Here is a 26,537-nt window from a genome sequence, read left to right as displayed (position 1 = left end):
TATTAAAAAATAGAAAGGATATGGCACCACAACAAACCTGCCAAGAGAGGGCCGCCCACCAAAACCCACAGACCAGGCAAGGAGGGCATTAATCAGAGAGGCTAAAGGAGCATGGCGGTGGCAGCATCATGCTGTGGAGATGTTTTTAATCGGCAGGAACTGGGAAACTGGTAAGATTTGAAGGAATGAATGATACAGGGAAATTCTTGAGGGAAACCTGTTTGTCGTCAAGAGATTTCAGAAAGGGACAGAGGTTCACCTTCTAGGTAGGACAATGACCCTAAGCATACAGCTAAAGCAACACTCGAGTGGTTTAAGGGGAAACATTTAAATGTCTTGGAATGGCCTAGTCAAAGCCCAGGCCTCAATACAATTGAGAATCTGTGGTATGACTTAAAGATTGCTGTACACCAGCGAAACCCATCCAACTTGAAGGAGCTGGAGCAGTTTTGCCTTGAAGAATGAGCAAACATCCCAGTAGCTAGATGTGCCAAGCTTATAGATTCATATCCCAAAAGACTTGCAGCTGTATTTGCTGCAAAAGGTGGCTCTACAAAGTATTGACTTTGGGCAGGGTGAATAGTACGCTCAAGTTTTTTTGTCTTATTTCTTGTTTGTTTCACAAGAAAAAATATTTTGCATCTTCAAAGTGGTTGGCTTTGTGGTTGGTAATCAAATGATATAAAGCCCCCAAAAATCTATTTTAATTCCAGGGTGTAAGGCAACAAAAGAGGATAAATGCCAAGGGGGTGAATACTTTTGCAAGCAACTGTGATAAACTTGAATGTTTTTTCAGTTTCTGGTTTATTTTGTAGGTGTTATATTTGACCCCAGCTACTGTTATAATTGCCCCTGGCACAGGGGCAAATGTAACGTCAAGACTGTTTGGATTCAAACAATATTGTGATCAAACAGTCTTATGTAAAGACCTATACATGGTATGAATGATTAGGAGACATATATTTTTCTCATAAAAAAAATGTAATGGCCTAGTGTAAGTAGTGGTCTCTGAGCAATCAAGTAATGCCAGTCATACACTACCCGATTTCACCACGAGTTTGCTGTCCCAGATTCATTTTCATGATTGGGGTGAAATCCTTATCATTTGTGCCAGGATTAGTACGTCAGGCTCGCGTTGTTTGAGCGGGACAAGGCCATACCAGTGATGGCTGTTCCGTTCTCCAGACCCCTGTCGAATGTACCAATAATTCTCTGACAGGTCAGAAATGTTGGTTGTGCATCTTGAAGTATGAGCAGTGCTACGATGTGATTTGGCAAGGAGCACTCATCATGTGAGACCAAAACAAAGATGGCTAAGAGAAAAGCTACAACAGCATGCACTGTGTGGACCAGGTGATGGAAGACAGATTGGTGAATAACATTGTGAGGAGAATAGAGTCATTTGTCTTTGTCTGAGACGGCGGGACAGGATGTAGGGGAGACCGGGGGCAATTGTTACACTTTTTGTCAACCAAGAAACACAGGGCAGGATCAACAAGGGAATCATCGTCTAATGTGAGCACCCCATGTCCTGGGGTTGAGGATGGACGGAATTGAAGATTTGCGACAAAGAAATCGGGAAATGTGAGCATGTCCAAGTTGTTACTATTTTAGAATCGTGTAGTGTATGCCCTAAAAGACAAAAACTGTTACAATTACCCCCAGTCTTCCCTACATCCTGTCCCTGAGGTCAGGAGGATGCCCGCCATCTCAGAAAAAGACAGATGACTCAGTGAGGAAGATAATGTTATCGTGTATGTTTAATCTAGACTTCTAATCTCACTTTTGTTTTTTGGTTTTACATACCCCAAATATTATGGAAAGATTGGGTATGACAGATAAAAAGACTTTGACAATGAGCTATGTTGTTGTTACTTTGATCAAATACTGAAGTAACTTTATAGTTGTAACTGTTTTAGCCATCTAATGTTTCCTCATAAATGTACAGGCCCCAAGAATATCTGTAGTACAGTATACTCTAATCCGAGCCTTAAGGTCGGAAGAACTGCTGTCTTTATTTTCTAAATGTGTAACGATTTTCGTTGGTGGAAGGAGAAGAGGACCAAAGTGCAGCGTGGTACGTATTCCTAATGATTTTAATATAGATGAATACTGGAAATGATCAGTTCTGCAAGGTGCAACAAAATCACTGAACAGAAAATAACTACCCACAAATCATAGTGGGAAAACAGGCTACCTAAGTATGGTTCTCAATCAGAGACAACGATCGACAGCTGCCTCTGATTGGGAACCATACCAGGCCAAACACAGAAATACAAAACCTATAACAAAAACATAGAATGCCCACCCCAACTCACGCCCTAACCAAACTTAAACAGAGACATAAATAAGGAACTACGGTCAGGACGTGACAAAATTGTTATTTCATGGACCTGGAGGCACAGATTTGAGAGGGGGATCTCTACACGATACAAGACACATGGCAGCCCACAACTGACCTCGTTAAATGCAAAAGTTGGTGCTTGGCTGTTACACTAATCCACCCCAAATAATTACTCCCACTCCAATGTAGATTCTATCTGCAAAAGAGGATTGTGCAGATGGGGAGTAGAGCACTGCACGGGCATTAATTTTAAGCCCGAGCACCACACATGCCCGTGATGTTCAGGCCCTACCAGGGCCCGATTTGCTTCTGTCAGATTTAAGGCCTGAAACCTGAAATAAGAAATAACTTCCTCCGTTAGTAAATCCATTAGCTGCTCCTCTGTCTGTCACTTGCTCCCTTTGTGCAGATCGCTCTGTTCATGACGGCTCTGAGAGTATCCGTTAGTAAATCCATTAGCTGCTCCTCTGTCTGTCACTCGCTCCCTTTGCGCAGATCGCTCTACTCATGGCTGCTCTGAGAGTATCCATAGCAACAGCTCCGCTTGGGCTGTTCTGCTCAATGAAGAGACATGAGAGAGCAGTTAGTTGATATTAGCTACTTTTCATCAGTAAACTCAATGAAAATTATTTTCTGTGAAATAATCTTGTCTTCTATTTGACGAGGTTGAAGCACTTCTACACCATGTTATGAATCTTAGTCAGATATGACTGTACTGTGCAGCAGAGCACAACGAAATGGCACAGCTTTAAAATGTTAGTGATCAACTTAGTGATACTTGAGCCCTGCCCGTAACCTAGTTAATGATGAAAAAACAGGCTGGCCCTAACCCAATGTATAATGTTGGGTCGTAGAGCTGTAGTGGGAAGGTAGCGTATTCTATAAATGCACTTTCAAATGTAGACTTATTCATTTGAAGAAAGGGGGGGGGGGGGCTCCAAGCATGTTGATAGATCTAGGAATTATGTGCGATATAGATCTAGGAATTATTATTAGCATAGTAATGATTAGTGATTTATCCATCAAGCTTTTACCACTCTCTTGTGTGTGTTAGCAAGTACTGTACACTTGAAGACAAGACAGTCAGGGAGAAAACATGACATTAATAACAATACATGGTTGTGTCTCAGCAAACAAATCAATGAAAGATGTTATCTTTGCTAATCAAGTTGACATGGCTTGCCACCGTCATGAAACTGTGCCAGGCAATCGGAGTCAGAGCAGCTCTACATGACTTAACAGGCTATTGCACACCTTACTACTGTGTTAGTGGAGCTAATTTAGTCCCCTAAACTACTGTAGTACTATTGAAGGCTATAATGTTCAGACTAGTGCAAACCCATTACTGCAGGTTGCTGCGGAATGAATGGCTAATAGACGGGTTGCCTGACAACATCACAAAAATGATGCACCCTCATCGATGGGGCAGAAGGCTATGTGGAGTTATGATTCTGAGTGGTCGGATAGCTAGCAACAATGACAAGAAGCTGCAATATGGGAATCGTAGGTGATTTGTTTTATCTTATTCTTAATTTCTTGTTCTGACTGATGTCACGTTTACGCCAATATGGCACAAAAAATTGCTAGCTCGCTAACCAACAACAGTAACAATGTATTTGAGAGACAACACATGCTCATTTGGTTTTTCAATAAACATTTGGATACAAAAGTTTACGTGTTGTTAACAATCTAAGCGAACCATGTCTTTTTTTCCCCAAAAATTGCACATGCTTCAGTTTTGTTGCTTAACAACCAACCCATCTATAGTCTCTCTCTTTCTTTCTCTCTCTCACTCACTCATATTGCAGTTTCCAGGAAAGGTGATACTCAATAGTGATATTGGATTATGTTTTAGGCCAATACCTCACTTTTAGTCATATTAGTGAGTAACTGTTGTTTCTGCTTCACTGTGCTTTGGAAAAGGCTATTGGTAGATATGCTATAGTGTTAATATTTTTGGCTTATCCCTCCCATTACTGTAATGATCAAAAATTATGTATTTTCATTTGTGCCTTGGTCTCCTGGTCGGCAGTAATGTGTTCATCTGATTTTAAATTGTTTTGCTCTGAATGTGCCCGAAATTACACCACAGCAATATTCTGATTCTCATCAAAAGGAGCAACCGATGGGGGTTCAGCCTTGGCTAGTACAGCGAGGATCCATTTTGATTTTCTTTTGCCACTCGCTTTAAAATAAGCTTGGACAATCTCATTCATAATCAAATCAAATCAAATTTATTTATATTGAAACTGGAGCAGCAGCAGGGCCAGGTGGACTGGGGACAGCAAGGAGTCATCATGTCAGGTAGTCCTGGGGCATGGTCCTAGGGCTCAGGTCCCCCGAGAGAGAGAAAGAAAGAGAGAAAGGGAGAATTAGAGAGAGCACATGTGGGGTGGCCAGTCCTCTTCTGGTTGTGTCGGGTGGAGATTATAACAGAACATGGCCAAGATGTTCAAATGTTCATAAATGACCAGCATAGTCGAATAATAATAAGGCAGAACAGTTGAAACTGGAGCAGCAGCACGGCCAGGTGGACTGGGGACAGCAAGGAGTCATCATGTCAGGTAGTCCTGAGGCATGGTCCGAGGGCTCAGGTCCCCCGAGAGAGAGAAAGAGAGAATTAGAGAAAGCACACTTAAATTCACACAGGACACCGAATAGGACAGGAGAAATACTCCAGATATAACAAACTGACCCTAGCCCCCCGACACACACTACTGCAGCATAAATACTGGAGGCTGAGACAGGAGGGGTCAGGAGACACTGTGGCCCCATCCGAGGACACCCCCGGACAGGTGTGAAAAAAAGCAGTTTGAGGAGGAGTAGCACAAATCGTTGTTCCTAATGTTAGTATAGTGCCAGCTTAGCATTTAGGAGGCCCAATACTACCTGCCTAAGGAAACCCCTCGATTAAAATCATTCAACTTCTCAAATTAGCTACCATTGGCAACTTGTAATTTGGTTCTTGTGTAGCCAGAAACAATGTTGTTATATCCAAACAATTTAATGTTGATGTATTTTTTTCCTAATTCGCATTACTTCCTCAGGGACCATAGTCTGGACAAAGCCTACATTCTCCTCTTGATCATTTTTTCTTAACCGGTTCCAGGAACATCTAGAATGTGCTCCTCAGGACAGCAGTAGTTTTTTAGCGGGTCCCTTAAGAAAACATGGCACACACCTACAGCGTCATCTCTCTCTCAGCACACCATTACGCCATCACACCGTCACACCGGGCTCTGGGGTGATTTAATGACATGGAGAGCTGCCAAAAACGCCAGCTCCCCACATCCACAGGCGCTGATTGATGACACGGGGGCCTGGCTGGCGGAAGCAATCATTTTTAGGAATGGTCCTACAAATCACAGCAGAGAGCACAGCAGAGGAGGTGCAAACTCACTAGGAGACCGGCCATCGAAGAAGCACCGCCACAAATCTTTCACCAAAAAGAAAATAAGAAATCTAGATAGCCACTCGGTGGCATTTAACTGCTCTCTCTTAATTTATCCTTGTCCTGCCCCCAAAAATGCCATCAGAGCTCACTAGGTACTGGAAGTCTTGGAAACCCCATGAATTACCCTGGCATGAATTCATTTAGGTTGTAAATGTCACCAGGGTGTAATTGTATGACACCTGGGTGACTCATAATACAACGAGGGAGGAAGATCTGTTGTTTGGTTAATGTTGTTATGAGGTAGTGTCTCCTGACAGGCGCAAAGTGCTTTTGTTTTGACTCAAGGACTCATCCTCTAGTCTGTGGCATCGTGTGCAGACGAGAGTGTCACAGCAGTCAAATCTATCACTCTTTATCCATGTCAATCACGAGTGATGCTGCCACATAGCCACATCTAGGTTAATGCTCATACACATTCAAAACAAACTCTCAATGCCATAGATGTCCTTTTACATGGAGATTTGGCTGAATGCAACTGATAAACATTAACACAGCTGCATCACGTTGCACCAAAACACCAGATCTCAACAACCCCCTCATCCTGATTTGAAAAAGTATTAAAAAGTACGAAATGCACTCACTACTGTAAGTCACTCTGGCTAAATGACTAAAATGTAATGTAAATGGCTGAGTATCCATTATTATCCATTGTCGCTGAATTCCAAATGTTCTGGTTAATTACACAGCACAAAGCACGGACACATCTCTTCACGTCTGAGTTCTCTTGATTTTTCTTGTACTTGTTTTCTAGTTTTCTTGATTTCCAGCTTTTTAATAACTGAATGCATGTCAAAGCATGGGCATGTCTTACAGTTGCTGCTGTCTTACAGTAGTTAGCTTGATTATTGGCTTTTTATGAGTATGCAAATGTTCTCTTGCATCTAGGCGCGACAGAGAAAGACATAGACGGGAGACGGATTAAGATGGTTTCTCACAGCTGAGGGATAACCAAGTTGCAGCTGTTTGTGCGTGATATTGACAATGTCTCTGCCGCTAAAGAATATATTTTCTCTAAGGGGAATTGGTATCATAGACCAGCACAGCGATAGGCCTCCAGTATCATTCAATAAGAGACAAGTTCCTATTTTCTTGGCCAGCCTTCTGAAAGACACATTGACTGTGTAAGAAATACTAACTCAACAGCCAAGTGTTCCTTGGGACTAAAGTATCTCTGTTTGGTCTTAACGTACAAAGACCTTGTGCTATAAGTTCATGGTCAGTCAGAGGATTGAGAAGGGAAATTGTAATGAGCCAAAGAGCTTTGTGCTATCTCAATCAACCAGGATGGGTTCCCATCAGATTTGCTGCGAGCCATTCCACACACATTGGTTATGGGTTCTCCATAACATTCTTCGCCTTCATTATTCATGCAGTGCTATGTCCATAGAGGGATTAATTGGAATGCACCCGCGCTCTTAAGTCAAGTCTGTGTGTGAGCGATATAGAACATCTTGCCGAAGCGTCTTTGGTATCTTTTGAAGAATGGTGTGAGAAAAAATGTTGAAGAGATTTACTTGGATTTAGAGTTACCTTTGCGTCATCCTGCAACGAGCCATTGTTTAGACTCATTGCGGAAGCTTCTGTAGCCTGGCATCCTTAATCAACCAAATATAAACTATTCGGTTCCACCAATTAAGGTCCATTCTAGAGCAAGCAGTCACGTGAGAGTAGGCTACCGAGCAATCGCCCACTTCTACAGGCGGAACAAGGGAGACCCTGGATAAAAACGTGTTTAAAACGATTATTTGACAGTGAAGGACACGTTCAAGCCGACAAATCGTAAGTATTGTTCCTAGAGATATTGGCTATGCCTCTAACGTTAGAACGGTATTTTAGTGAAACCGAATAGTTTAAGTTTGTTTAGTTACCTCAGACAGTGAATGCTGTCACTGTTTGAGTCTATGCAGTGAGCCTACTATTGCAGACCCCTGTCTGCTGGACATAGGCCAAGTGTTATTCCTCTGCCAAGCAGAACAGGTAGCTGGTGCTAATAGGGAATCAAAGTCTGGGCTTCCCCCGGGGATAGCAGGACAAATTTGGCACCGTCTATAAGAGCTAGCTTGAGCAGCTCCCATTTTTTTTCAAAACTAAAGTCATTTTCTATGGCTAATGAACACATCAGAGGCTCGAGGAGATTAGGCTTGGAGCTGGTTTCATAATTCTCCTTGGAGAGAAGTAGGCGCAATCCTCTATATATCTATCCCTCCCCTATCTTTGAGATACCTCCCATCAATACTCAATTTGACATACCCCTCACGCACAGCAACCATCGCACTGTATGGCATGTTGCTAGGCAACAAAAGAAAGAGAAAAAGGCTGCTAGACCTGAAAGGTCAACCTTAAAGAGGAGGCCATCGGCACATGGATCTATCGGGCTGATAATGGAGAAATCTTCTCCCGAGGAGGGCTTTCCTGCCTGGGAGAGAGAAGATGAATAGATAAGGACCCTTCTTACAGTTTATCCCCCCCCCCCGCCCCTCCTTCATGAACTGTCTGATTATTCCCCCATTGATAGAATGCTCATACGGAAGAGTCAATTCACCGCACCGCCCAGGTTTTGTATTGGAATTACAGGTTACCACATTGGTATTAATAGTTAGGATAGAATCGACTTTCAAATGGCAGTTCTCCAGGACATTACAGAAAAACATTATCCCTTGGTACCTAGTGTCAGCAAAACTGTGCATAAGGTTGCCTACAGATCTCCAAATCGATAATGTCAAAGTAGAACTCTCAGTTTCTGACAGAAGAGTTGCCTCTGTATCTAGGGATGCTTTGGTTCACATGTGAAGGGAAGAGGTTTTCTTCAAAGAACTAGCCATGCTCTGGTGCTACTTCCATGTTCACACTGTGCTGGGCTGCAATAGATACCCTCTTGAAGGGCTCGTGATGACAAACTGTAAATTGAGCTTCTTTTCTACAGGCCTTGCGCTCGCAGCACAACCTCCTCAATTGTTAGGCGAGTTTACCTTAGCCACTCGCTGCCGAGACAGCCGCTCAGATCATTTAGCCACTGTCAACATTTGGATGAGATTGCTGGCCCATGAAGGATAACACAACAGTGTCTCCCCCAGCCTCTTATCACGCTTGGAAACATTTTAACCGAGAGGTACCCTTGCATGTGAATCGGTAAACACTCAGGCCAAAGTGGTGCTACCAGTTCACACTTTTGTATTAGCGTAATTTGTCTCACTCATGTTATATTCCTGGTGGAACACAAAGACCTCGGCACAAAGATTTGGAGGATACTTAAAGTCCCAGTGCAATAAAAATATTAATATCGTATTGTACAACAGCTGATGAACTAACACTAAAAGTCGCTGGTTGAAAATAGAATCTACACAAGACCTTCTAATCAGTACGTTTGCATGGGCGGAAGTTTTGTCTTTCCATGATATCCCCATGTGGTAAATTTGTTAAAGGCCCAATGTAGCTGTTTTTTTATATCAAATAATTTCTGATTAAGTACCTTTAATACATTTTTATATTTAAAAAAACTATTTCTCAATCAAGAATTTTGTTAGGACTCAGAGTGGTCTGAGTGGGGAGGGGGAAATCAAAACTACCTGTTATTGGTAGAGGTTTGGAACCCTTTTTATTATTGGTCTATTAACCAATGTACCACTTGGGGATGTTACCAGGCAAGCAAAAACTCCTGCCCATGCAATCAGGCTGATTGAAGAAGATCCGGTTAAAGATTGTATTTTCAAACAGCAACTATCAGGAAATAACACTGATCAAATTTGTACAGTGTAAGTTCCATCAGCTGTTGTATGATATGATATAAAACACAGAAAACCAATCATTTGGACTGCACTGGACCTTTTTAATAGGCCAATAACAAAGTGAGTTCCAAAACTTAATAAGTTTTTTTTTTTTAATTTTTGTTGGTATTCCCCTCCCCACACAGACCACTCCCAGACAGTCCTAGCATTTGAATGGAAATCTATTACGGTAAGGTACTTAATTGTTACGCACAAATGAATTGATATTGATATAAAAACTGCTTCATTGGGCCTTTCATGAGTTATCACTGCTCCCCTGAAACACACAGAAAGCCAGCTCAAGTCAGCCAGATGCACTTTTTGGTTTTGATTTGGTTGATTCTCATAACATACTTCTTCTCTCAAGTCCACACTCAAGCATGTGATGTGGCTGCAGAGGGAAGAAATGCTCTCATCTTGGTCAAATAGACAGATGGAGGGTTTAACTACAAACATGATTATGGGACTATTCTTGGCCCTTAGCAAGATTTACATAAAATCTCAACATATTCAATTACGCATATATAATGTGCTCTCTTGGAAGCAAAAAAATCTCCTGAGTAACAAGCCTGAGGGAAAGATGGGAACAAGCCCCAGGAGGTGCCAACCTGGCCAAACTCAACCTCTGCCGGGCATAACAGTCACAGGAACGAAAGGCTGTGACTGTGTGGAACTCTGTGTCCCTGGTTTGAACATGGAATTCTAATAAGGGCACAGGGCATGTCCAGCCAACCAGGGAGGGGGGTTGGGAGTCCATTTGTTCATTAGTTAATTAGAGTGCAGGCCTGAGATTTTGTTCACTCACACAGACACTTTGTACCGGCTTACCCTGTTCCAGAGAGAGAATGCGAAAGATAGAGAATTGGTGAGAGTGAAAGAGAAAGTGCAGGGGAAAAGACAGAGGGGACATGCACACACTCTGGGCAGTGTTACCGATGAAGGTGACATTCCGAATGCTGACACCATTGAACTCCAGAACCAGAGTACCTCAGTTAGGGTCATATGGATGGCCTGCAGCTCTTACATCAGCAATTCAATGTGCCATCTCAAGTTCACCATGTACACTGTTTCTAGTTTTCTTTCTTGAAATGTTTGGTACGGCAAGTTGGGGCATGTAGTGAGCCACAGTGGTGTTGGAAGCAATGATATTTACCCATTGATTAACATCTCTTGGAAGTTATCAAATAAAGGGGTCACTGCAAAACATGTTTAACCAAGAGCCATAATTGACCTTCACAATGGCATGTTTCTTTCTGACTTCACCCTTACAGGACATTCAGAGACTCTTTTCAAAGTGAACAGTCACTTCAGAGTTGCTGGCGTCACCAGACTCCCCCCTCCCCTGTTGCTCGGCATGGCCGTGTTCTCAGGCTCTTGGATCGCCTTCTGTCCTGCATTTTGTTCCACCTAGGCCATTGTTAAAACGCTTAGACCCAACAACCTGTTCTAGCACACATTGCATCTGTTAAGTGCCCTTGTATTGAATAAGGCTTAGACATTGGTCCTCTGTTAAAAGTCAGTGGCCTCATGTCAAACCAGATGAAGGCCAGCATTTACCATGAGTCAATTGTTAATGCATGAACAGTTTAAAGAATGGAAGCTTCACTATTTGCAATGCATGTTTGAGGATCACTGGAAGAGTTAGCTGATGCTTTTCCTTTACATTTAGTTAACTGTGTTAGGTCCAATGCATTAGTATATAATTCTAGGTTTAAGAGGCAGATGCTGTACCTACAGTCAATTTGCATGTCTTCAGACTAAGGCAAAAAAAAAATGTGAAATTGAGTTTGAGTAGGTTATATCAGGCTTTGGTTTGAATCTCCATTGGGCTCTGATTTGGATCCGTAAAGTCCTATGGAGGAGAGGGGCATTAGTATTCGATAAGCTGGCCAACATCAAAAGATGTGCACTGGTGCAGGAGTCTTTTTAATTAGCTGGGCATCGATAAGGTAACGGATTCTGTGTGACTTAATTTAAGGAGACAGACTTTTACATTTTTTTTTTTTTTTACTTTAGTGGGGTTTTAGTACTGATAATTTTTAAAGGTGAGTATTTTCCCTTTTTCCCAGTAGATTTTGGAATAGATGATTATTGTTGTTAACATAATACCTAGGTAAAAGCCTTCCTGGCCGACATACATTTTAGAAATTCATTGAATGTTTTTTAATGTCAGACAAAAAAATTAAGCTCCTCATTTCAGTCGTTTGTATTTTTTTGAATGGCTGTGAAGATGAAACTTGCACAGTATGTCTACAATGCGCATACTATAATTTAGAAAGAGATATGAAGATGGTGGAGTTGAGGCCACTTCAGGAGCCTAATGCCTCGTCACACGAGGGGAAAAGAGAAACTGATGGCTTTACTAGTCGCCTTGGCCCAACCCCAGGGTCATACAGCGCTTAGGATTCAGGCCCTGTCACCATTTTCCCCTGTACATACCACCCATCATAATAAATATGTCTCCAAATGTGTTTTTCCTTGTCTCCTTGGGAGTTTCCTCCATGGATATGGGGACCTTTAAGATAAGCACGTAGCAATCCCTCATGGCTTCGTCTTGAGTGGAGTTTCATTTTTTCTCTCAGCTGACCTTGACATATGGTATTCCCCTCACATGCTTTCCACCCATTACAAGGTGAGAGACCCCTGACCAGAGGCCCACGGGGCAATAGTTTGGGTTCCAGGTTGAGATATTTCCGTGCACAAAATTCTTCAAGGTCTGTCAAATTGGTTGTTGATCATTGCTAGACAACCATTTTCAGGTCTTGCCATAGATTTTCAGGAACATTCACGGTCTTCTTGGTAAGCAACTCCAGTGTAGATTTGGCCTTGTGGTTTAGGTTATTGTCCTGCTGAAAGGTGAATTCATCTCCCAGTGTCTGGTGGAAGTGGACTGAACCAGGTTTTCCTCTAGGATTGTGCCTGTGCTTAGCTCCACTCGTTTATTTTTTATCCTGAAAAACTCCCCAGTCCTGTACGATTACAAGCTTACCCATAACAAGATGCATCCACCACTATGCTTAAAAATATGGAGAGTGGTAGTATTACTACCACTATTGCAGTATTACTTTAGTGCCTTGTTGCAAACAGGATTCATGTTTTAGAATATTTTTATTCTGTACAGGCTTCCTTCTTTTCACTCAATTCAGTTAGTATTGTGGCATAACTGCGTAGAATGTTGATCCATCTTCGGTTTTCTCCTATCACAGCCATTAAACTCTGTTTTAAAGTCACCACTGGCCTCATGGTGAAATCCCTGAGTTTTTTTTTCCCTCTCCGGCAACTGAGTTAGGAAGGACACCTGTATCTTTTGTAGTGACTGGGTGTATTGATACACCATCCAAAGTGTAATTAATAACTTCAACATGCTCAAAGGGATATTCAATGTCTGCTTTTTCTAGTTTTACCCTTCTACCAATAGGTGCCCTTCTTTGCGAAGCATTGGAAAACCTCCCTGGTCTTTGGTTGAATCTGTTTGAAATTCACTGTTCGACTGAGGAACCTTACAGATATTTTAATGCACACGGAGTTCATGCAACTTCTTAAGTGTCTTGTCAAGCAAATATTTACTGCTAAACTTCTTTAGGCTTGCTGTAACAAAGGGGTTGAATTATTATTGACTCAAGATATTTCAGCCTTATATAATTCTTTATTAACTTGTAAATGTCAAGGCATGTGAAGACTTTCTGATGGCTGTTCCACTAACTCAGCACAGAGCATTTTTTGTTTGTTAGCTACTGTAGGGTTATACTGTGTCTTCAATGTTTCAAACACAACTCAGAAAGTAGGCCTTCAACATATCGGACTGGGTGGGCTAGCAGCATTCTGTACATAGTGCTTGGCATACTTCCCTGCAAGCTTCCAGGCGGCCCTTGGCTGTCAGGTCCTAATCAAGCTGTAGGAGACGTGTCAGCCCTAAGCCTGTGTAATGCCAGAGTCCTTCACTTGTTCACTGCCACTTTGTCTGGATTACCGCCTGTACCATCACTCTCTTGGCTGTAACAAGTACAAAACTTAAAGGCCCGATTTTTATAGTCCTCTCATCAAAAGGAACAATCAGCTTTAGTCCGAGGGCTTCCAGGAAGTAAAATGGAACTTTGTCGATTGAGCCAACTACAAGAAGCTTCAGGTCATTTAGTTGGTCTCGTTCTGCCCCATGTTGGAATGCTGATTCGTGTTGTATTGAAAGACGCAGAGTTGAAAGCCAGTCTCTATATTCTGGTTATTGTTAACCGATTTGGGATTAACACTTCGATCAAAACATTTATGATTTGAAGAGGAGATTCTGTTACCCTGTCTGTGTGCGGCGGAAACTATAAACTCATTTGTAGCCAATGCAATGCTACTCAGTTGTCTTGTGAAGATCAAAAGCTGGATGAAATTGGGGAGAAACCACGAAATTGGGGAGAAAAAGGGCAACAACAAAAGATTTCTAAAAATTCAGGTTAAGCTCCAAATCGCTTCCTTTGTAGAATGCCATGTAGACAGCAGGTTGAAAAATGGCCGAGGGGGGCCAGGGAGAGGGGAGGGGGAAAAACAGGTTATTTTAAGCAACCTTCAGGGGAAACCTGTTTTGGATTAACCTTTTTCTCAATTTTGGCATTCTAGCCACCAGTCTCAATGACTTTCAATAACGAGTCAATTAACCCTAATTATGGCCCCCTATGTGGGGGCCCCATACCGAGAATTCCCTATTAATCTGGTTCCACAGCTTCTCCCCCTCCACATCTTTATCCACACAAACAATCTCTCTGGTACTGTGTTAATTAACTATTCTCACAATGTCATTATCTATATCTTGAGTTATCAGGAAGGAGGAAAAGCTCCTCTTGCCTCGGCTACATAAACCACACTATCAAGCTAGCAGGAAATGCTAAGCGCTCACCTAAACAATGAGTTTGAAGCCGGGGTTGTTGTACTGTTGAAGAAGAAAACAACACTTAGGTTCATTTGTTTAAGTCATTTATTATTTAAACTGCTGTGGGAAAATGTGCTAGTGCTGTGTTATTGACAGAACCATACCTCACACAGACAGAGCTTGACGTCGCTAACTAGCGCCAGTGTCTGAGTTCAACCACCTAAATCTCCCCAACTCTCTGCAATTAGAATCCCACAGGATCCCCAGACTCGTGTCAGTGGAAGGAAGACACACTTCCATTGAGTGGAGAGGGAAAACTGCAGAAATCATGATCATTAATGCTAATATTACGGAGGCAGTAATTTGGGAGGAGAGGACTTATTAAAAGATATTGTGAGAGAGCGAGAGAGAGGAAATAAGTGTCTTAATTAGGACGAGAGGATGCATACATTTGGATCCCTGAAATTTTGGTCACACAGAACGTTTTTTGATGCTTTGAAGGACAATATTGCCATCGCACGTGTGGTAATGATATGTCAATGATGTGCACTAGAAAGAAGGGGGGATGGGGGGGAGAACAATTTGCCCTTTATAATCGCAGCTTCCCAAAGCTGGCATAATGACTATTAGGCATGTTAATGAGACAAGGGCATTGACCTCAAATGAGAAGTGCTGGTTTCTGCTTGATTCAATGACTGAAGTGGATGCCATCGTTAGCTCCAATTGCTTTTGCGTTATTCATTTGCAACCGATTTTGTGGTTGTTGTGCCACCCAGGAGTTTTAAGTGCATTCACGACAGATTAGTCATTCGAGTGCTACACAATTTTTGCTCTCCTTTTCTTTTCTCCAGTAGCCTTGGATTCATTTATTACATCTGATTGTTAGTTTCTTGGTCAACCCTGGGCCTCTCAACTTATCCGAAATTGCATCAAAACCTGACGTGCATTCAAACCGACAGAAATGTCACAATGAATCGGTCTCTTTTCCCTCTCACTCGACCCGCCTCTTCCCTTGGCACCCCCATCTCTCCCTCTCTCTCTACAGCCCAGATCAGAACGCTGTGCCTCCAGCCACTCCTCACCCACCACCTCCCACTGCCATCACCTTTATCTCTGTGCTCCTCCAACATGGCGGAAAGCCTATCTCCATCAAGTGAGAAGAGTTTTTGGCCCTCTTCAGAGAGACTCTTAATCTCTGGGTTGCTGATGCGTCCACTGTGACTCGTCAGTGTCGGGGAACCCCGAGGGTCCCTGGCTCTCTGCCCCCTTTCCAGTAGCTCCTCTATCCTTTCTGCCCCAGTGGCTGACTGACACATGCCATCCACACACAGAGCACTGATGGTGGGATAAGGTCAAAATTAACCCCTCAGATCACCCTCTGATTTATGTTCCCCTTGGGTGAAACTGGCCTCTGATCACAGGTTTAAAGTTCAAATGCCTTCTCCTAAACAACAAGTGGATATTTAAGCCCTCATCTCCTCGATGTATTTATTATTGTGGACTCTGTTTCTGTGTGTGTGTGGGTGCGCATTATAAAGTTTAGTGAGTACCTTTTTGAAAAGGTCATTTTCGTTGACCTCAGAGAGAACCTGCGCACATCCATAACAATTAGTTTAGTTTGAAAATGCTCATTTTCACAATTGTATTTATTGGCATATTCATTAAGGTGCAATAATGCATGATGGTCATCGCTCCCCCTCGCCTTCATTGATCCCCTCCATTTCTCATGCTGTAATTGTCCGGGCCTCCTTTGACAGGGGAAAGCGATTGCCATTGGTGCGCTTTATCTCTCCACCAGCTCTTGCCTTTGATGCAGTTAGTCAGGCTTGACGGTGCCTGAAAGTAGTCTGGATGGGCCAAGTATAACACAAAGTTTGAGCGCACTAGTAATTGCACCGAAGACAGAATTGTGGCAGTCCCTCCATTGTGGTGACTTATTCCTGTTAAATGAAAAGAGGAAAACAAAACTCCAGACAGCATTGCATTGTGGGAGCTCAGAGGGCGATAATAGGAGGGCCCTAGAATGTAATTATCAAGAGATGTGAGTGGATGGATGGTTGGGAATCGCTGGCTGTATCTGTGGCTATAGTGCCTCTCCTCCTCATTATCCTGTCTATAATGGAATAGTATAGCGATAGTGCCAGCTACACTCACACAGTGTACAAGTGGAGAAATGCATAGCTGCCTTATGAGACTGACCGTTTATATCGCGGTCAGTGTTCTTTCCGATGATCAACTTTTTCACTCCTTCCAGCCCCCTTCCAGCATCGGGGAACATCCCGTCCACCACGTCTATTTCTATGGACATAAGCACTGTTCACGACACAAACTGTTCACACCCCTTTTGTTGGCGGAGAGAAAATTTTACAGGTTTGAACTAATTTCCTGCAATTCTATACTTTTTTGCCATGTCTAATGTGTATTCATGTGATATTTGAACGAGTCGAACATTACAACACATCTATGGGCTTAAAAGCAGAGCTAAAAACTTTAGCTGACATGGGCTAGTTGATCTGGACATTTCTGACAAGTTATAGATGGCTCTCTAAGGTATTAATTGACTAACATAACAAGAGGAAAACTGATGATGCACTACGCAATTTCAAAATTGCACCTTGTGCATTCCACTATTACAACTTGCAATAGAAAGACCCTTTTGAAAAGCCTCTTTTGCCTTCAGAACAGCCTCAATTCGTCGGGGCATGGACTCTACAAGGTGTCGAAGCTGTTCCGCAGGGATGCTGGCCCATGTTGACTCCAATTCTTCCCACAGTTGTGTCAAGTTGACTAGATGTCCTTTGGGTGGTGGACCATTCTTGATACACACGGGAAACTGTTGAGCGTGAAAAGCCCAGCACTGTTGCGGTTCTTGACACAGACCGGTGCGCCTGGCACCTACTACCTACCGTTCCCAGTTAAATCTTTTGTTTTGTCTTGCCCATTCACCCTCTGAATGGCACACATACTGTACACAATCCATGTCCGTAGGCTTATAAATCCTTCTTTAACCTGTATCCTGTAGGGAAAATAATACATTTTTGTGCCAGTTTTAAGCAGTGTGAGACAATATCAACGTGGTAGGACTATTACCAGCCCTATTGTCAATGCCGGCTCCTTTTTCTCCCTTGTCTTTTCCAAGGATACGGCATGTTGCTGCTGCGTGGTTGGCGCATCCCGCACACCTAGTTGAAGAGGAACAGTTGGGAAAATATCTTATTGGGTCGAGCGCTGCCAGGGAGGCCCGTTAATGAGGGCAACCCTTTCCCCCTTTCCCCCACGTGGCCCTCGCCTCCTGCCAGCCTGGCACCTGACACATTATTTTTTATAAATGAAAAAGATTGCCCACTCTTTGTTCTCTCCTCCACCACACTGACCTACCAGTTGCCCACAGCTCATTGGTTTCTATGGTAACCTGCCAGAGACTCAACCCCCCCCCCTTCCCCACCTGTTAGTGCGTGTGTGTGGACGTGTTGAGAGCTTCAGTGATGCGTGTGTATGTGAGGACATGACTGGAATATTAAGCTTCAACAGCTGGCTGTTGTGGAGTTCTATTGTAATGAAGCCTGTCTCACCAGCTGCCAAGCTCAAATTAGGCATGCATACTTCTACTGTGGCGATGGAAAACACAGTCTGGAACTCCAGTCCATCCGCAAACTGGCACTGGAAGAGTTCTTTCACCACAGACCACAAGGTTTCTGACATGCCCACTGTTGCTATCTTTTGACAGGTGATTGTTCTGAAGATTAGCACCCCAGAACTTAGTTCCTTCTAAAGAAGGGTTCCCCAACTGGTGGCCCGTGGGCCTTACTTGGCCCCTCAAGTTTTCTGACCAACTTTTTTAACATAAGTCAGTGATTTTGAAAGGGGAGTGCTATTCTAAGCTAAGTTTTTCCATTATTCCAGCCAAATAAATGACTTAGGAAAATGTGTGCTGTAATGAAATGTTGCAGGGCGGGTGCACTTGAAGGAGAAGAAATACTGTGTGTAAAGTAGACAGACTTAGCAGTGGTCACTCGGCAGCACGTGTTGGATCGACTATTAGCTGTATAATGGCGTACTGGTGAACTAATATGGACAGTGAGTAGTGTTTACTCATAATTAATGGGGATTACCAATTCAGATAAGTGGAGACTCAGTCCATTTAGCAGTGAGTGCCTCCGGGGAGGAGAACCTAAATGTACAATTTGGAAATGCATGAAGTTTAGCATACATCAGAATGTATTTGCTAGGGGGGTGTGTGTGCTTGTATATGTGCGGGGGTGTGTGTTTTTCTGTGGGTTTTTAATCCTGTGATGGGAAATCTACGCAGGATCTTGCCCATGCTCTTTGATCAGTGCATCGTGGCCTGCCTGGCGTAGCATTCTACGTTCCCACCTGAAAACAATGCAGACGTAAATTCTCTGGTTGTTTGTTTTGAAGTGTCTGTCCTATATCTGAGAGATCTAAGAGATGGCAGGGAATTATTGGGGAAAAAATGTACCCATATTTAACCCCCTTTTTTTAAGGCACTAAACTGGTAACATGCTGCCTTTAGACGAGTCTTGTGAGGCTTGATTTGCACATTTGTACATTGCCAGAGCCTCCTGTCTAGCAAAGCTTAATAGGTCATATGAGAGAAAGGATTCAAACTTAGAGACCAAATTACATCATAGTATCATGAACCAAATCTACCCCTCCCACATTCATTATGTCATGTCAGTACCGATCATTTATTCCCAACCGTGAATATTGTTGTTCATCTCTTGCTCTCATACACCTTTTCTGTGTTGACTTGATTGTTTTAGCATGCATGGAATGTTCCATAAGTGAATGGCGGGTAGAAAGAATGGTGACGGCCAATCAAAAACCTTGATGACTACTTATTTGCATGATGAATTGATATGGCTGTCTCCGGTGGAAAATATGCTCAGTGCGATGATAAACAGGTATGAGCAAAAGCACACATGGGCTCATGTGAATTTACAGGTTCACTGGATGGCCTGCGTTCATTTGGTACCCAAGATTAATGTTCTTGCTTTGTCGTAAGGTTGTCATCCAATGTATATGAAATTAAAAAGGGAACGTGTACACAGGAATGACTAGTGTGTGAATGTTATTGTAACGGTTCTCGTCTGTCGAAGGAGAAGCGGACCAAAATGCAGCGTGGTGGTTATTCATGTTCTTTAATAAATGAACTAGACATGAAATAACGAACAAAACAAAGAACGACCGTGAAAACCTATACAGCCTATCTGGTGAACACAAACACAGAGACAGGAACAATCACCCACGAAATACTCCAAGAATATGGCTGCCTAAATATGGTTCCCAATCAGAGACAACGATAAACACCAGACACCAGACAGAGAACCACTCCAGACAGCCATAGACTATGCTAGATACCCCCACTAAGCCACACACCCAATACCTAACAAAACCCCAAGACAAAACACACCACAATAAACCCATGTCACACCCTGGCCTGACCAAATAAATAAAGACAAACACAATAAACTTCGACCAGGGCGTGACAGTTGTGTTTGTAACATTCTGTAGTGTAATCTCTTTCACCATGATATAAGGAGCACCATGGAGAAGTTGCATCTGTTTCATACTTTAAATGGAACATAGTCCTGGTTTCCATATTGTCCACATCATTTTCCTAAGAATGGAGACAGCCCTGTTTGATTACAAGCTATTAGCAGTTGAACATTTCTATTTTTTTGAAGTTACACCTCATTTCAAATTGACCTTGCGTTATTGAATCTTGTTTAATGGAAATGAGGAAGGCTTACAACATGTTTAAATCATAAGCTTTTATTTAAATTGGTTGGGCAACTTTTATAGGCAGTCTCAGGTGTGCTCTTTTCACCGATACGGATATCTTCAGGGGGCTTCCTCAACATTTACAGCTGTCCAATAAACTGCCTTATTGTATCTGCTCCCTGCTCCAGCAATCAGCTTTTACCACACTTGTACAGCCCATGCCTGTGTGCATATTGTGTTAGGAGTTTTTTCCTAGGCCGTCGTCGTTCAGAAATGCAGATCCAGGATAAAACGCGAGAATTATCGCTTCATTAAATTATGGGCAGAATTGCTTGGTGTACAGGGACTTTGCTCTGGGCCCTATGTGCCAGAACATTTAGGCAGAAACGGGAGCGGCAGCAGCAGTAGAGGCTGAAGTGTTTAAAATGTGTTTTGTAATTAAGCTTATCGATATCCCGCCCCATTATGTTTTGTGTGCTTATTTGTTTGCTATGTGCTTTCAGCAAGGACACAGCAGCTCACGTTTTGCTGAGTCGACGGTTGGTAGGGTCAGAAACTTTACTCTGTTACCGCATTCACTCTGGAGTTTCAAGCTCCAGCCTCAATTTAAAGAGTTTGAAATCCAAAACACTAAAAATAGCGTTTTTACCCACTTGGCCTGAAATACATTTGTCCTCAGAATTGGGATCTGTGGTGAGGTTTCTCCTATGCCCTACTTGGTAAGAGAGGAAATAGGAGCTGTTATTTTTGTTCTTGTGTGGTACCTCATACCAGGCACAGCGAACATGCTTTAGACAGCTCAAAATTCACTGCCTCTGATGATGGCTCCATCTTACAAAGCACCGATAATGTTTATGGTAGAATCCAAATTTTTTCTGCAAATATACAGTGGGGAGAACAAGTATTTGATACACTGCCGTTTTTGCAGGTTTTCTGACTTACAAAGCATGTAGAGGTCTGTAATTATTATCATAGGTACACTTCAACTGTGAGAGACGGAATCTAAAACAAAAATCCAGAAAATCACATTGTATGATTTTTAAGTAATTAATTTGCATTTTATTGCATAACTTAATATTTGGTACAGAAACCTTTGTTTGCAATTACAGAGATCATAAGTTTCCTGCAGCTCTTGACCAGGGTTGCACACACTGCAGCAGGGATTTTGGCCCACTCCTCCATTCAGACCTTCTCCAGATCCTTCAGGTTTCGGGGCTGTCACTGGGCAATGCGGACTTTCAGCTCCCTCCAAAGATGTTCTATTGGGTTCAGGTCTGGAGACTGGCTAGGCCACTCCACGACCTTGAGATGCTTCTTACAGAGCCACTCCTTAGTTGCCCTGGCTGTGTGTTTCGGGTCGTTGTCATGCTGGAAGACCCAGCCACGACCCATCTTCAATGCTCTTACTGAGGCAAGGAGGTTGTTGGACATGTACTCGCGATACATGGCCCCATCCATCCTCCCCTCAATACGGTGCAGTCATCCTGTCCCCTTTGCAGAAAAGCATCCTCCAAAGAATGATGATGTACTTATCCTTCTTCTTCCTCCAAACACGGCGAGTGGACTTTAGACCAAAAAGCTCTATTTTTGTCTCATCAGACCACATGACCTTCTCTCATTCCTCTTCTGGATCATCCAGACAATCATTGGCAAACTTCAGACGGGCCCTGGACATGCGCTGGCTTGAGCAGGGGGACCTTGCGTGCGCTTCAGGATTTTAATCCATGACGGCGTAGTGTGTTACTAATGGTTTTCTTTGAGACTGTGGTCCCAGCTCTCTTCAGGTCATTGACCAGGTCATTGACCAGGTCCTGCTGTGTAGCTCAGGGCTGATCACTCACCTTCCTCATGATCATTGATGCCCCACGAGGTAAGATCCTGCATGGAGCCCCAGACCGAGGGTGACTGACCGTCATCTTGAACTTCTTCCATTTTCTAATAATTGCGCCAACAGTTGTTGCCTTCTTACCAAGCTGCTTGCCTATAGTCCTGTAGCCCATCCCAGCCTTGTGCATGTCTACATTTTTATCCCTGATGTCCTTACACAGCTCCCTGGTCTTGGCCATTGTGGAGAGGTTGGAATCTGTTTGATTGAGTGTGTGGACAGGTGTCTTTTATACAGGTAACGAGTTCAAACAGGTACAGTTAATACAGGTAATGAGTGGGGAACAGGAGGGCTTCTTAAAGAAAAACTAACAGGTCTGTGAGAGCTGGAATTCTTACTGGTTGGTAGGTGATCAAATACTTATGTCATGCAATAAAATGCAAATTAATTACTGAAAAATCATACAATGTGATAGGTCTATAATCAATAATAACGCTCTTTTTTCTTTATCTCCTTCTTATTGTTATTATTACTATTCCTATGATCCTAAGTAAAGTCATTATCATTAGTGGGCTTAATATAGCAGCCTTGTATAACCACCATTGAGCTGTAGGCATAAGAGTGCATCCTGTTTAGTCGTATAGGCTACTGTATCAATCAATCATTCATTCATGTCTTCACACAGCATACGAGTCATTAATGATTTAAAATACAATCAAGCATTTTAGTTTTAAAATAAAGCGAGCCTTGAATAAATAGCTTAGTCATTGCTATAATAAAGGCTTAACAACAACAACAAAAACTTTATAACATACTCTGGTATTGTTGTTTACATTGCTCCAAACGATCTGGGAAATTATATTGTAATCTACACAGCACCTGTTTGACACACATATCTACACAGCTCTTGCTCCTTCCCTTCTTTTTCTTGATCTCCATTATTTTTCACAACTAGTTAAATTTATTCCACACATCTGACTTTCCCTTTGCCTCCTGAGCAACCACAAAACATTCCCCCGTTTTGAGATTATTTGTCACGTCCTCTACATCTACATTTGAAGTCGGAAGTTTACATACACCTTAGCCAAATGTATTTAACAAGCAATTTGTGCAGTGGTTGAAAAAACGAGTTTTAATGACTCCAACCTAAGTGTATGTAAACGTCTGACTTCAACTGTATTTTGCTGTCATGTGTCAGTGTTTAAAGTTTGTTATAGCCTATTTATTGATGTGATTATGATCTGCTATAGGTCAGGCCCTATTTGTAATGTGCATGCAATGCATTCATGTGTCAAGTAAAGAGAGCAAGGATTGAGGGATTAGGGAATGTTTTTCATAAACAAGGGATTTCGGAAACAGAACTTTTAAGTCAGAAATGGCTGTAATTATTTTGCAGCTTCAGCAACACAGACAGAGCGATAAACACTTTGATGTTCTGTGGTGGTCGCTGTAGCAGGGAGGAGAGCGAAACAACGGGTGCTTGTCACACAGTCACTCCTTGTCTTTTTTTATTTAACACAGTGCAGCATGTCCGGCCCGGCACAATCAAATCAATTGCTGGTCGAAATCCCTCTCGTCACTTGTGTGTCTTAGTTATTTAATCAAACAGTGTGCTTAAGGCGTCAGACAAGCTCAGTGAGTGTAGTTGATTTGATTAAAACACATAGGGTGTGTCAATATATGGAAAAATTCATGTTTAAACATTTTGACAAATGAATTGGTCTAAAGAACCGACGACTCTTGATCGACCAAGATTTTTTTTAGTGGGGGACAGTCCTCGTCCAGTGATTCATTACAAAGTAAGAAGCCTGAAGGGCATTTTGGAAACCTGTCAGGTAACACTTTATTTGACACCTAGTGTCATAACACTTTATATGACACGCTCATAACCATGTCATAATGTCAACAGATGACAACGTGTCATAACCTGTCATAATATGATCATAACGCTGTCATGAACCATATTTTTACACCTGATATGCATTATGTTATGGCTGTTATGACACCTGCAAAAGTATGTCAAAACCCACATTTATTCAAATGTGTTTTTTCCCTGACAAACGTCAGTTTGAAAGTTAAATCCTCTGTTGGTGTAATGAATTCTCTAAAGTAATGTTTTTACACATTATTACACTGTCAAGAAGCATTATGCCCATCAGAATCACATAAGCCAGATAGGCCTATCACGTACATGCCCTTATGTCAGATATCTGTCAAAAAGAGGGTGTCTTGTCCTGCTCCTGAAATATGCTCCTGCATTCATCTCAGTCATCAGCAACAGAGCATTTGAGGTAGGTGCATGTTTGACATCAATGTGTGCGCAATTACAATGATAATTCAATATGGTACATTTCAGAAAATGTTATAAAACATAAAAATACTGTTGACAAGTTGGCTATGGTGTAATGGAATGTTGTGTCTTGTGTGGTAGATTTTGTGGGTTTTGACACTCTCTTATGTTGGTGTCATAACCAGCCATAAAATAACGTCACAGGTCTAGATATGTCATAACAGTGTTATAACCAGATTATGACATGTTATGTCAGCTGTTATGGCATATTATGACATGGTTATGACTGCTAGGTGTCGAGTAAAGGGTTACGAAATGTCACAATGTATAATGTAATGGGCTCTGTTAGATACAAGGAAAGGTATTTTCTTGTTTCCATTAAAGCTGCAATATGTAAGTTTTGGATGACCTGACCAAATACACATAGAAATGTCAGTTATAGATTTGTCCTTCTCATTGAAAGTAAGTCTGAGAAGCAGTAGATCTGTTCTATGTGCGCTATGTCTATGCTTCCGTTCTTAAGTTGCGTTTTTGCATCTTTTACTTTTGGTTCTGTACACCAGCTTAAAACACCTGAAAATACAATATTTTTCTGTTATTGAAAATATATTTCACAGCGGGTTAGATGGTACAATGATTCTCTACACTACATTGCTTATTTTGTCACATAAACTGAAATTAGGTTAACTATTCTAATTTTAGCAACCATGAAATGGCGGAGCAATTTCTGCATATTCCACCTTTAATGTCTGTTCTCCCCTGTTATTTTAGCTGAAGTTTAACAGCGCTGTCAGTCTGCCATACTGTGAGGGAGGGTTTAAAAAGCACAGCACAGACAGCCACCGCTGTGTCCCTCCTAGTCGACTATGTGTTAGCTTTAGCATTAGCTCTTATGCGTTGGTGGTTGCTGCACAGCCAGTTTGAGGTACCAGCCCAGAATCAGGTCAGTTGAATGCAGCTGAGCTGAGTATCACCTGGGTTCAACCTGACATCTATCAGGGTTGGTAGAGAGACAATGTATGAATAGTGTCAGCCTCGTCATGGTAAATCGTATGTTAAGTTCATATTAGGATTCAATGTTGTATCGGCTTTGCACTCTGTGCTTCACTCTTGAGGCACAGATCTCGTCAGAGAGAGTGCCTGACCTGTTTTGTGAAGAGAACATTTCCAAAATAGGCCATGGCAGATCAGAGAATCTTTGAAGAAAGAGTCCTCTGCTGTCGTCCCGGCACACCTAGGGTTAAGATCATGTAAATTTTTCAGGTATGAAAATGTTGAGTGTATCTCTCTTGTCTCTCACCAAGTTGGGAGTTGATTGCTCTTTCATTTATCCAGCAAAGCAGAAGAGAACAAACACCAGCTGCTTCTCTTCGGTACATTCTAAATCTCATCTGTGTCACCTGCTTTAGCTGATGCAGAAAGATGAAATGTATTAGGTAGCATCTCAGGAAGCTAATATGCTATGATTTATGGAATTACACTTCCTGAGTGTGCAGTCTGTGAAATAAGAAAAAGAGAGAACACTGGGATACCTCAGTTAGGTGGCTTTCATTAGTCTTGAGTGAAAATCGAGGCTTTAGGTGCCATTTTAGATCAGCAGGTAAGGGTGCACTCGAGCGGCTTGATGTTCTTTACCATTCGGCCATCAGATTTGCCACCAATGCTCCTTATAGGACACATCGCTGCACTCTATACTCCACTGTAAACTGGTCATCTCTGTGTACCTGTCGCAAGACCCGCTGGTTGACGCTTATTTATAAAAACCCTCTTCGTCCTCACTCCCCCCTATCTGAGATATCTACTGTAGCCGTAATCCTTCACATACAACACCAGTTCTGCCAGTTAATTTCTGTTAAAGGTCCACAAAGCACATACATCCTTGGGTCGCTTGTCTTTTCAGTTCGCTGCAGCTAGCAACTGGAACGAGCTGCAACAAACACTCAAACTGGACAGTTTTATCTCATTCTCTTCATTCAAAGACACAATCATGGACACTCTTACTACTGACAGTTGTGTAATGTATTGTTGTCTCTACCTTCTTGCCCTTTGTGCTGTTGTCTGTGCCCAATAGTGTTTGTACCCTGTTTTGTGCTGCTGCCATTTTGTGTTGCTCCCATGTTGTTGTCATGTTGTGTTGCTACCATGCTGTGTTGTCATGTGTTGCTGCCATGCTATGTTGTTGTCTTAGATCTCTCTTTATGTAGTGTTGTGTTGTCTCGTCATGATGTGTGTATTGTCCTATATATTTATTTCATATATT

The 26,537-nt window shown here is 42.3% G+C and overlaps 1 protein-coding gene across 1 annotated transcript in view; it reads left to right on the top strand.

Moving 5' to 3' along the window:
• The window catches only part of LOC135548714 (neural cell adhesion molecule 1-like), a 304,417-nt gene that overhangs the window by 198,616 nt on the left and 79,264 nt on the right, over positions 1-26,537 (top strand).

Source organism: Oncorhynchus masou, chromosome 11, assembly GCF_036934945.1.
Source record: "Oncorhynchus masou masou isolate Uvic2021 chromosome 11, UVic_Omas_1.1, whole genome shotgun sequence".
Lineage (NCBI taxonomy): Eukaryota > Metazoa > Chordata > Actinopteri > Salmoniformes > Salmonidae > Oncorhynchus > Oncorhynchus masou.
Note: the sequence above shows the minus strand (reverse complement) of the source record. Positions and strands in the feature narration are given on the sequence as shown.